Genomic DNA, 9,575 nt, shown 5'->3' on the forward strand with positions numbered 1-9,575 from the left:
TCTACAGTCTATCATTTAGATTTCGTGGTCCCATCCCCAACTCCCTCTGCATGTCACTCAGAGTTTGTCACAACTGCTAGAGAACAAAGACTATATTGGACTCATCAATCAATGCTACAATCATATTAATCTGTGTTTCTATATTGAATGTTGTATCATCTTGCTTAAATCATATAAATTCTATATTTTCATTTCTTCCTGCAGAATGTCAAATGTTTTGCACACTGTCGACCATACAGTAAAGGTTTAGTAGATTGATTTTTCTTTTCTTCCATATGAGGGGGGAATGGTTAGTGAGAGAAAAATCTGGTGGGAGAGAGAAGTTCTGTGCAATTTCTGAAGAAAACTCACCATTCTCTAAAACAATTTATCTGTCAGAATAAAGAATTGTGTTCACTACACTCTTTCATTCTGACGAGTCGTTGCACTCTAGGAGGTCTCGCGATGAAAGAAACATGCCTTCTCTTTCCCTCACACAGCTTGCTGGAGAAATGTCTCCATAGAAACAGCAAAATGGTTGCTGGAGCAGGAGGGGTACGTCAGTGCTTTATGCAACCATTTTCTTCTCATTATCAGTGAGTAACTGTCCTGGTTTGGTTGAGATCATGGAGAGACTGACACCGATTTGAAGCTGCATGGAATTCAGAGTACTAAGCTCAACGTAGAACCTTCAAAACGCACACTTAATTTAACACAGAAAAAGTAGCTTGGACACACATTGTGGTAACTCTATACCAAAGGGAGTGTTACTCACTTACTATTCATTTAAACTTAACCTTGAGACTGGGAAAAGCAGCAGAGATGTCCCCACAATTGTAGTCAGATTATTGATTTGAAGCCCTTTGAGTAAAGTGCCAGAGCAGAAAGATCGTTTTATTTTACTATGAAACATCACTTCCAAGCATGGTATCTATGCTGTGCAGCCTCCGTTATTTCTAGGGCCAGGTCCTTCTTGGTAATAGAAACAATAACCCATTGTTACTTTTGTGTAGTTTTCAAAGTCACCCAAATTTTTATCTTTCTTTTTTTTTTTAAATAGAAGGTTAAGATGCTGGATTTGGAAGACTGTGCTAGGTATGGCCTAGGAATCTTGCATAATCCTACAGAATGAATTGTCCCGTCAGTATATATCTTCCCCAGTTTTTAGCTTCCACTTGAATGTATTTCTTTTCAGTTTTCAAATACTTGTGCATGTCTATGCTCCAGACTTTTATTTTCTTTTATTTGTATTTTTTAATACAAATATTAATTTCACAAACAATACAATGTCATTTTTAAATTATAAATGATATTATTAAAGGGAATTAAAACAATAAAACACGTCAAATGTTTAGAAAGCACACAGCACCATGGAATTCTTTTGGTGGTATATTCTTATATGGCTGTGTAACTTCATGTTGACCTATACCCAGAAATCAGCATACAAAGCAGCTTTCTACATTGCTTTCAACTTCATTTCAACAAAATGGATTTCATTTTTTGGTTGCATTTTTGCTGTTATTTGTCTTTAGTTCTAAATTTCGGGTTTTGCTCTGAGACAGGATCTCAAGAAGCCAGGAATTACTTGAAGTCCTTATGCTCTTGTCTTGTCTTCTCTCTCGAGAATTACAGATATGTTTCAACAATTCCAGATCATCTGTTCATTGTTATTAATCAGATGATTGAAAAATATAAATTCTGTCAAACTGGTGAAAGTTTCTCTTTACCGACCATCACTCTATTCTGGAGGAGAGGGATATATTACAGAAGAATGAATGAGTGCTTTTACATATTAAATAGCTTAAAGAATATAAAAGCTATTTGTATCATCAATTATAAATCATTAGCAATCATTAACTATTTAGAGGACAATACTTTACATATATATTTTCTACAGCTATTAAAAACACAAGGTCCTTAAGTTTGATTTTCAAGACTGTTAACATAAAATGACATGTCAGAAGTATGTTGTGAAACACAGATTACAAAAAGAATAACTTTGTTTATGACAGAAAATAATTCACTTCAAATAAGTGCATTGACTTTAGCGCTAAATTGTTACTTTGCCACTAAAAGGGCTTATTGATTCAGAAACAGCCTAGTTGAAAAACCTCCCATATTTGTTTTTTATTGTGAAACTAAATGCATTTTCCTCATAAGATATTATTGGCCAGTTATGAATTTAAATTAAAAAGAGTTTTTCAAGACGTTCACAAAAAATTTACAGATCACGTTTATCTAATAAAAATTATCTACATGTTTATTAAGGTGGGTTTGGAATAACACAATCTAATTTTCAGAATCAAAGATCAAGAGCAGTAAATAAATCACTCTATGGCCCAAACGTATATTCTCCAAACGTATTACACAAATAGAAGGCATACTCTTATTTTAAAAATAAATTGATAGACATTTGAAAATAGGGAAGATATCTTAGTGAAAGAATCACAGTTGGACTCAGTGTTTTGAAAATTTATAGATATGTTAATTAATTAATTAAGTCAAAAAGGAGGAATGGGACTGAGGAGAAGTGATGGGGGAGTTCTGGAGGGAAGATGAACACAGAGAGCTATGCATAAATACGATCAAGATACATTTTACACATGTATAACATTTTCAAATAATATAGGAAAAATACAAGAAAGCAAATGTAAAAAATATAAAATTTTAAATTAATCTCTTTATTTCAAAAAATCTGAAATTTGGGCTTATTTTTCTATAAAATAGGTCTCAGATTCTTACAAAAATAAAACCCTTCCAAACACCATGCGGTAAAATTTCTAAATCAGCAATTTTTCTCTTTTGATAATTTAGAATTCTACAGTCCATTCATCAAAAAATTAGGAGTGATTGCTTCAACTGTCACTGTCACCTTCACATACTGTTTTTACATCCCATCCCTAAGGCAACCTCTGCTTGTAAATGGAGGCGCTACCGTGGGCTGTTCTAGATGATCTAGCCGCTGCTGTGACGCACCCCACGCACTACCTTCTTAACCTGTGGAGGGAAAGAGGTTTATTTCATCTTACAGACCAGCATTGAAGGATGCCAAGGCAGGAAGCCAAGGCAGGGACTCAACCCAGGAAGTGAAGCATAAACCACAGAGAAATACTGTTCGCTGGGAACCTTTGCTTCCAGGTTCATGCTCAGCCATCTTTCTTTTTATACAACCCAGGTTTACTTCTTTAGGGATAGGTGATTTGGCTTTCCTACATCAATCATTAATCATGAAAATGCTCTCATAGTTATAGCCACAGACAGTTTTTCCACGGAGGTTCTCCTCTTCCTACGTGTGCCAAACTGACAAACAAGGTTAGCCATCACACACACTAATGTAAAAACTGGCCCAGAGACTATGCACTTGGACAACTTGGCAAACATTTATTGAATAGAGTTTATATCTCTAGGTCTAAGGGGAAAATGAACAAAGCAACAAAACACAAAGATAAAAATAGAATGTACATAGAAGTTGAGACTCCAGTGCACCCAACATTTGAATGCAGCTGATAAAACACAGAAAATGAATTGTTGTGAGTACCCATTTTATCTTTCAGTGTGTCACAGAAACTTCTGTAAGTGCAAAAGTAACTTCCAATGCACACGTCCCTATTTGGAGCCTCAGGAGCTGGAAAGTTATGTGCTCTCTGGCTCATGCTTGGCATGCTGGTCTGCCTTCTCTACTGGAGACTATGTCTCAAGCATTCTGATGTCTCTTTCCAACCATTTTCTCTTCTCCGTTAAACAATTTATAGTGTGGTTCTAAATATTAATTTCAAATGATTATGACACAAATTTGAAGCTTAAAAAAATTAATGAATACAAAGATAAGGATTAGGGGTGAGACTCAGTGCCGAGCACTCACCTTACGTGAACAACATGCAGATTTAGCTTTAGATTTAGTGCCTGGTCTTTAAGAAAAAAATACAATTAACTGAAATGACTAAGTGCTCAATGAAATGTTCATTAACTATGCCAATATGTTGGTTAATATTTGTGGTGTTTTAGGTGAAAATGCCCCCCCTGGGCTTGTGAATCTGAATAACTGCTCATTATTTGTTGCTGTTTGTACAGGATTAGGCCTTATAGGGGAAGTATGAAACTGTTAGCTTTGGTAGTTTATTGATACCCACCATTTCCAGTTATTCTCTCTGCTTTGTGATTAAGGTAAATAATGTTGGCTTTCAACTACTGTGATACTTCACCACCATTATAGGGATGGAATCTTCATTCTTTGAAACCAACCCTCCCCCATAAACAATCCTTCCTCCTTCAGGTTGCCTAGGTGATGATGTTTTATCACAGTATTGGAAAAGAAATAAATACAGTATTGTTTGTCAACTTTATAAGATCTAGAGACAAGCCTGCCAGCATATCTGTAACTGTTTATTTGTATTAGTTTATTTGTTGCTGAAGACAAGACAAAACAGGAACTTCAGAAACAGCCTTTCTGATGCCTGAGCTGTAACGGATCTGGGTACCAGAAGGCACATGCAAGCTTCCAAAGGTGGAAGCAATCTATATTCCTACCTAGGTACGACACAATTACTCTAACAGTGAATTACTGGCTTGCATACCTTAGTTAAATACAGTAACTCTCTAATTGCACTTAAGACCCGAACAATAAGAGGGTTAGCACATGTATTATTGTAACTCTAGCTAGCTCATCACTGCTAGTGAAATTATGCTTATTGGAGTAGCATCTACATTCACTGCTTCACTATAAACATGTACTTTTTTACCTACCAATAAGTGTAGTCTTTACCCCTCACCAAGAAAATTTCTCTTTGCTAAAAATACAGACCACTACAGAAAAACACAACTACTCAAAATGCAGAATTATGGAACCCAGTCCCTAAGGATACATCTACAAAACACTGTACACCTATGGATCAGGGAACATTGTGGAATAGATTGAAGAAGGAATGCAAGTGCCAGAGTATCAAGGAGTTTACTGTGACAATATCAAAAGCTATACCCTCAGGAAAATCAATTTTAATAGGAGCTAAACAAAGATGAATTTGCCAAAACTTCTAAATTTGGAGACTACAGAGCCTGACCTGGCCATCTTCTGTAACCAGGCAAGACTTTCTGTGATGAGACTGGGACATCAACCCAGATACAAAACTTTCAACCTTCAATTTGTCCTGCCTGCAATATGTGCAGGAGTAATGACGGTACAGAACTCATGGGAATTGTCAAACAATGATTGGTCCAACATTAAGCCCATACCATGAGAGAGAGCTCACACCTAACACTGCTTGGATGGCCAGGAACAAGAGGCTGAATATCCCAGAGACCTAGTATAGAACCAAACAAACATGACTGGCTAAAAACAAAACAAAAACAAACAAAAGCAAGAACTAATTTAAAGATAGTGAAATGATTGTTCATTCTGATAAATGCATAACTCAGAGCCTATCCCAATTGTCATCAGAGAGGATTCATTCTGCAATTGATGGGAGCAGATACAGAGACCTACAATCAAACAACAGGCAGACCTCAGGAAACCCCACAGAAAACAGGCAGTAGGCTTGTTGGAACCAGAGGTGTTGAGAAAATCTTAAGAACAAGGCTCATTGTATCAACTAAGCAGGGATTGAAGAGGTTCATAGAGACTGAAGTGATAATCAGGTAGCATTCAAGGGTCTGACATAGATCCTGTGCTTATATTTTATGGTTATGTAGCTGCATGTTCTTGTAGGACTTCTAACAGTGGAAGTTGGGAGTGTCTCTTACTCTTTTGTCTTCTTTTAGGACCCTTTTCCTCCTTCTTGGTTGCCTTGTCCAGCCTTGATATGAGGGTTTGACCTAGTATTATTGTAACATGTTGTACTGTGTTCGGTTGATATTCGTAGGAGGCCTGTTCTTTTATAAGAGAAACAGAGGAGTGGTTCTGGTGGAGCGGGGAGGGGGGCACACTGGGGGAAAAGATGGAGAGGAAACTGTGGGTGGGATGTAATATATGATAGAAGAGTTATAAAATAAATCATTAACGAATAAAAAAAGGAAAGAAAAGAAAAGAAAAGAGAAAGTTAAAATGCCAAGATAACAATCACAGAAAAGGGTTTATATATCATTTCCCACATTTTTATTTGATATAATTATTTTCTAAATATAAATTGTCTCTATAGCATTTAATACTACAACTTCATTCCAGAATTTCTATTTTCATTTACTGTGGCTTGGTGATATGAGATTGGTTTAAGTCATTAGCTCCCAGAATCTCATTTACCAAGTAATATTCATGTACATTTGTCTGAGTTTCTTATCTCAACACATCCCTTCCTTTCCAGTGTCCCCCTTTTACTTACTTCTATATAACTAACTAACACTAATAGGCATTCATACATTCATTATATTTTTGTTGATTTTCAGATGTTTTTTTGTTTGTTTGTTTTACTTTCTTATCTTTTATATGGGGTCTGACAATACCACTATGGCTGTAGTCAAACTCCAATATATATATATATATATATTTGCAATTTTCTTGCTGAAATCTTGTCAATATTTTAGAAAGTATTATTAGCACTATATATGTGTATTTGAGGTTATCTGTTCTGTAGAGTCATATGATCTTGCTTTAATTAGTTCAATACTGTATATCTAACATCTATTAATATCAAAAGCATAATGTTTGTGATATTAATTTACTAAATGAGCCTTGTTGCATAACAGTAGCATTTTATGACAGTCACATACATTTTCTTTTTTATATTTTACTGATTGAAACTGACAATAAAGTTGAAATATATTCATTTATATACCTAAGAAGTGACATTTAAACTTAGATGCATATACCTTGTGAGATCTTCTTCCTTCTTAAACACAGAAATACTAAATGGAAAGCCAGTATTCCCTTTCCTACCCGACAGGATACACCTTGGAAAATACTCTGAATTAAGATGCTGTAGATGTGAACAGTGTTAGCCAGCTCAGAAAAGAGGATATGAGAAACCTGTAGTTTCCAAGACATAGGATTAGAATCCAGCCCTTAAGGAGATGCATGTAATCTCATCAGAATCTTGCAGAATGTGATAACTTCTTCTAAAGTTCCAATGGTGTTTAATTATGAATGAAGTGTTGGTCAAGGGGAAAAATGTTAATTTGAGTTTGCTTCTTTGTCACAATTTAAAGCTATCTCTTTCTTTATCTCAGCCTAGGGACTAGACATGCTGGTGCCCTTTTATATTTTTCTACTCTCTGATACAGTAAATATTCATGAGCCTCTGCCCAGTACATGCTGATGATAGAATCCCAAAGGTTTTCAACTTTGTTTTTCCCTGCTGAAACTGATTTTTTTTGTAGAGGCCTGTGAGCATAAATGTACACACACACACACACACACACACACACACACATATGAGATCTTTGCTGTATATCTTTAAATCCTTTTTATTCCTGAAAAAGCCTATCTTATTGAATAACTCTTAGGATTCCCAAAATGTATTACAGTTATCATCTCCATGGAGACTCCAATCTGCCAACAGTCAGAATTGCAAAGAAAAACTCAAAATTACCGAAAGTAAGAAGGAATGTATAATAAAAACACTACATATTAGTCTAGGGTGCTGTTAAATTAATTCTGTCATATTATGTGTATGGAAGAGTCAATGCCAATACACAAGATAGGATATTATTTAACTACAACTGAGAAGATTAATAACAGCAATAAATGTCCATCAGCTCATGAAGGTCCTTTATCTTAATTATATAGTAATCTTTCCAAGAAAATTCAAGTTAATAGTTGTGTGCATATTTTGTAGTATTTTTTTTTATTTTTCTAAAGTATATGTGGCATAACACTCCCTGTAGGCAATAGTGGAATCTTTGGATTTTATTTTCTTTTTCTGCAAACTCGTGTATCAAGAAATTACCATGGATAATATTAAAATGCTAATATCCTAACCCTCATCATGTCTTAGACATAGCTGCTTCCCTCTTCAAGCACTCTACCCCACTGGAATAAATAAGACCAAAATATTGTATAAAATATAGATGAAATGAAAATTTATTCAGTAGGCAAAATAATGAGAATTATAATTAGGTGAACATGTTTTTTTTTTTTTTCCCGTGGTTATAGCTTTACTCTATTGAAATTGTCTTTTTATCAAAAATCTAACCAGCATAAACCATTTATTTAAAGTCTTCTGTTGACTACCCATTTTGGGCCTAATTGTACAAAATTCAATAAGTGCTTCCAAAACTATTTGCAATGTACACAGTGAGTGTTAATTAAAAATAATATTTAAAACAGTTAAGCCAGTTTTTGGTTATTCTGCCTGTATATAATACTGCTAATATTTTGAGCAAAGATTTATGGTATGTTTGTATGATTTTATTATACAGGTTTTATAGAGAGTTTCATGAATATCTGATGAAGTTGAAATATTTCATCAACTCTTATTTATAAATTATGATACTTATATCTTTTGATAACCACAATGTATTGTCTATGTGTGTAGTTCAACTGTTTTAGTTGAAATTTGAAGTTCATATATGACAAAAGTAATCTTTAGAGGAAGTGTTGTGAGTAAGTTTTTTCTTTTTTTCTATGAAATGTATGTGACTGTGCACAGGAAATAAAATATAAGGCAAGTATGTTCTTTTTTGTCTTTTTGTTGTTGTTGTTACAGTTCATTCAGTTTTTATCCCAGCTGAAGCAGTCTCCTCCATCCCTTCCCAATCTCACCCTCCCTCCCTCTCAGAAAATATCCCTGTGCCCAGATATATTTAATCCTTGTGGAGCTCCTATCCTCTCCAGGTCTTACTAACTCCCCCTTCTTTCATATGATTCCATGAACTCTGTCCAAGGTTTGGTTATGATTCTCAGCATCTTCTTTGATATACTGCTAGGTAGAGTCTTTCAGAGGTCCTCTGTGGTAGACTCCTGTCCTGTTACTTATTTTCTCCTACTTCCAATGTCCATCCCATTTGTCTTTCTAAGTGAGGATTGATCATCGTACCCTGGGTCCTCCTTCTTGTTTAGCTTCTTTAGGTGTATAGATTTTAGTATGTTTATCCTATCTTATAGGTCTAGTATCCACTTTTAAGTGAGTATATACCATGTGTGTCTTTCTACTTCTGGGATACCTCACTCAGGATGATGTTTTCTAGGTCTACTCACATTGGTGTATATTTAATATAGTAAACTATAAATTCTACATCCAAATAGTAATTTTCTATTTCCTTCGCTTCTGTTCCTGCTCCTGAAAACATCATCATGTAATCTCAAACCATGAGTTTTCCTTCTCTAGGTACCTGATTTCTATCCACATTTGTTGAATAACTTGTGCTTTCATAGTTCATCCATATTTTAGAACTTACCAAACTTGTCTTTACAGTATTCAATGTGTGTATGTTTTCCTTCTTTCATCTCTCAAATGGCCTCAGCCTGTGTTAATTTTTAATTTTGTCTATTATTATAATAATCCATTTCGAACAAATATTTTCTTAAAATTAAGTTTAAATAATTAGCACATAAACTATATGTTTTATTATATACAAAAGTAATTGTTGACCATATTTCAGTGTTATGTTTTTTATTTTGGATTCCTTTGTGTCTGTTTTCTACTGCTTGGTTTACATGCACTCCTTCC

The sequence above is a fragment of the Meriones unguiculatus genome, chromosome 5 (assembly GCF_030254825.1).
Source record: "Meriones unguiculatus strain TT.TT164.6M chromosome 5, Bangor_MerUng_6.1, whole genome shotgun sequence".
In the NCBI taxonomy this organism is placed as follows: domain Eukaryota; kingdom Metazoa; phylum Chordata; class Mammalia; order Rodentia; family Muridae; genus Meriones; species Meriones unguiculatus.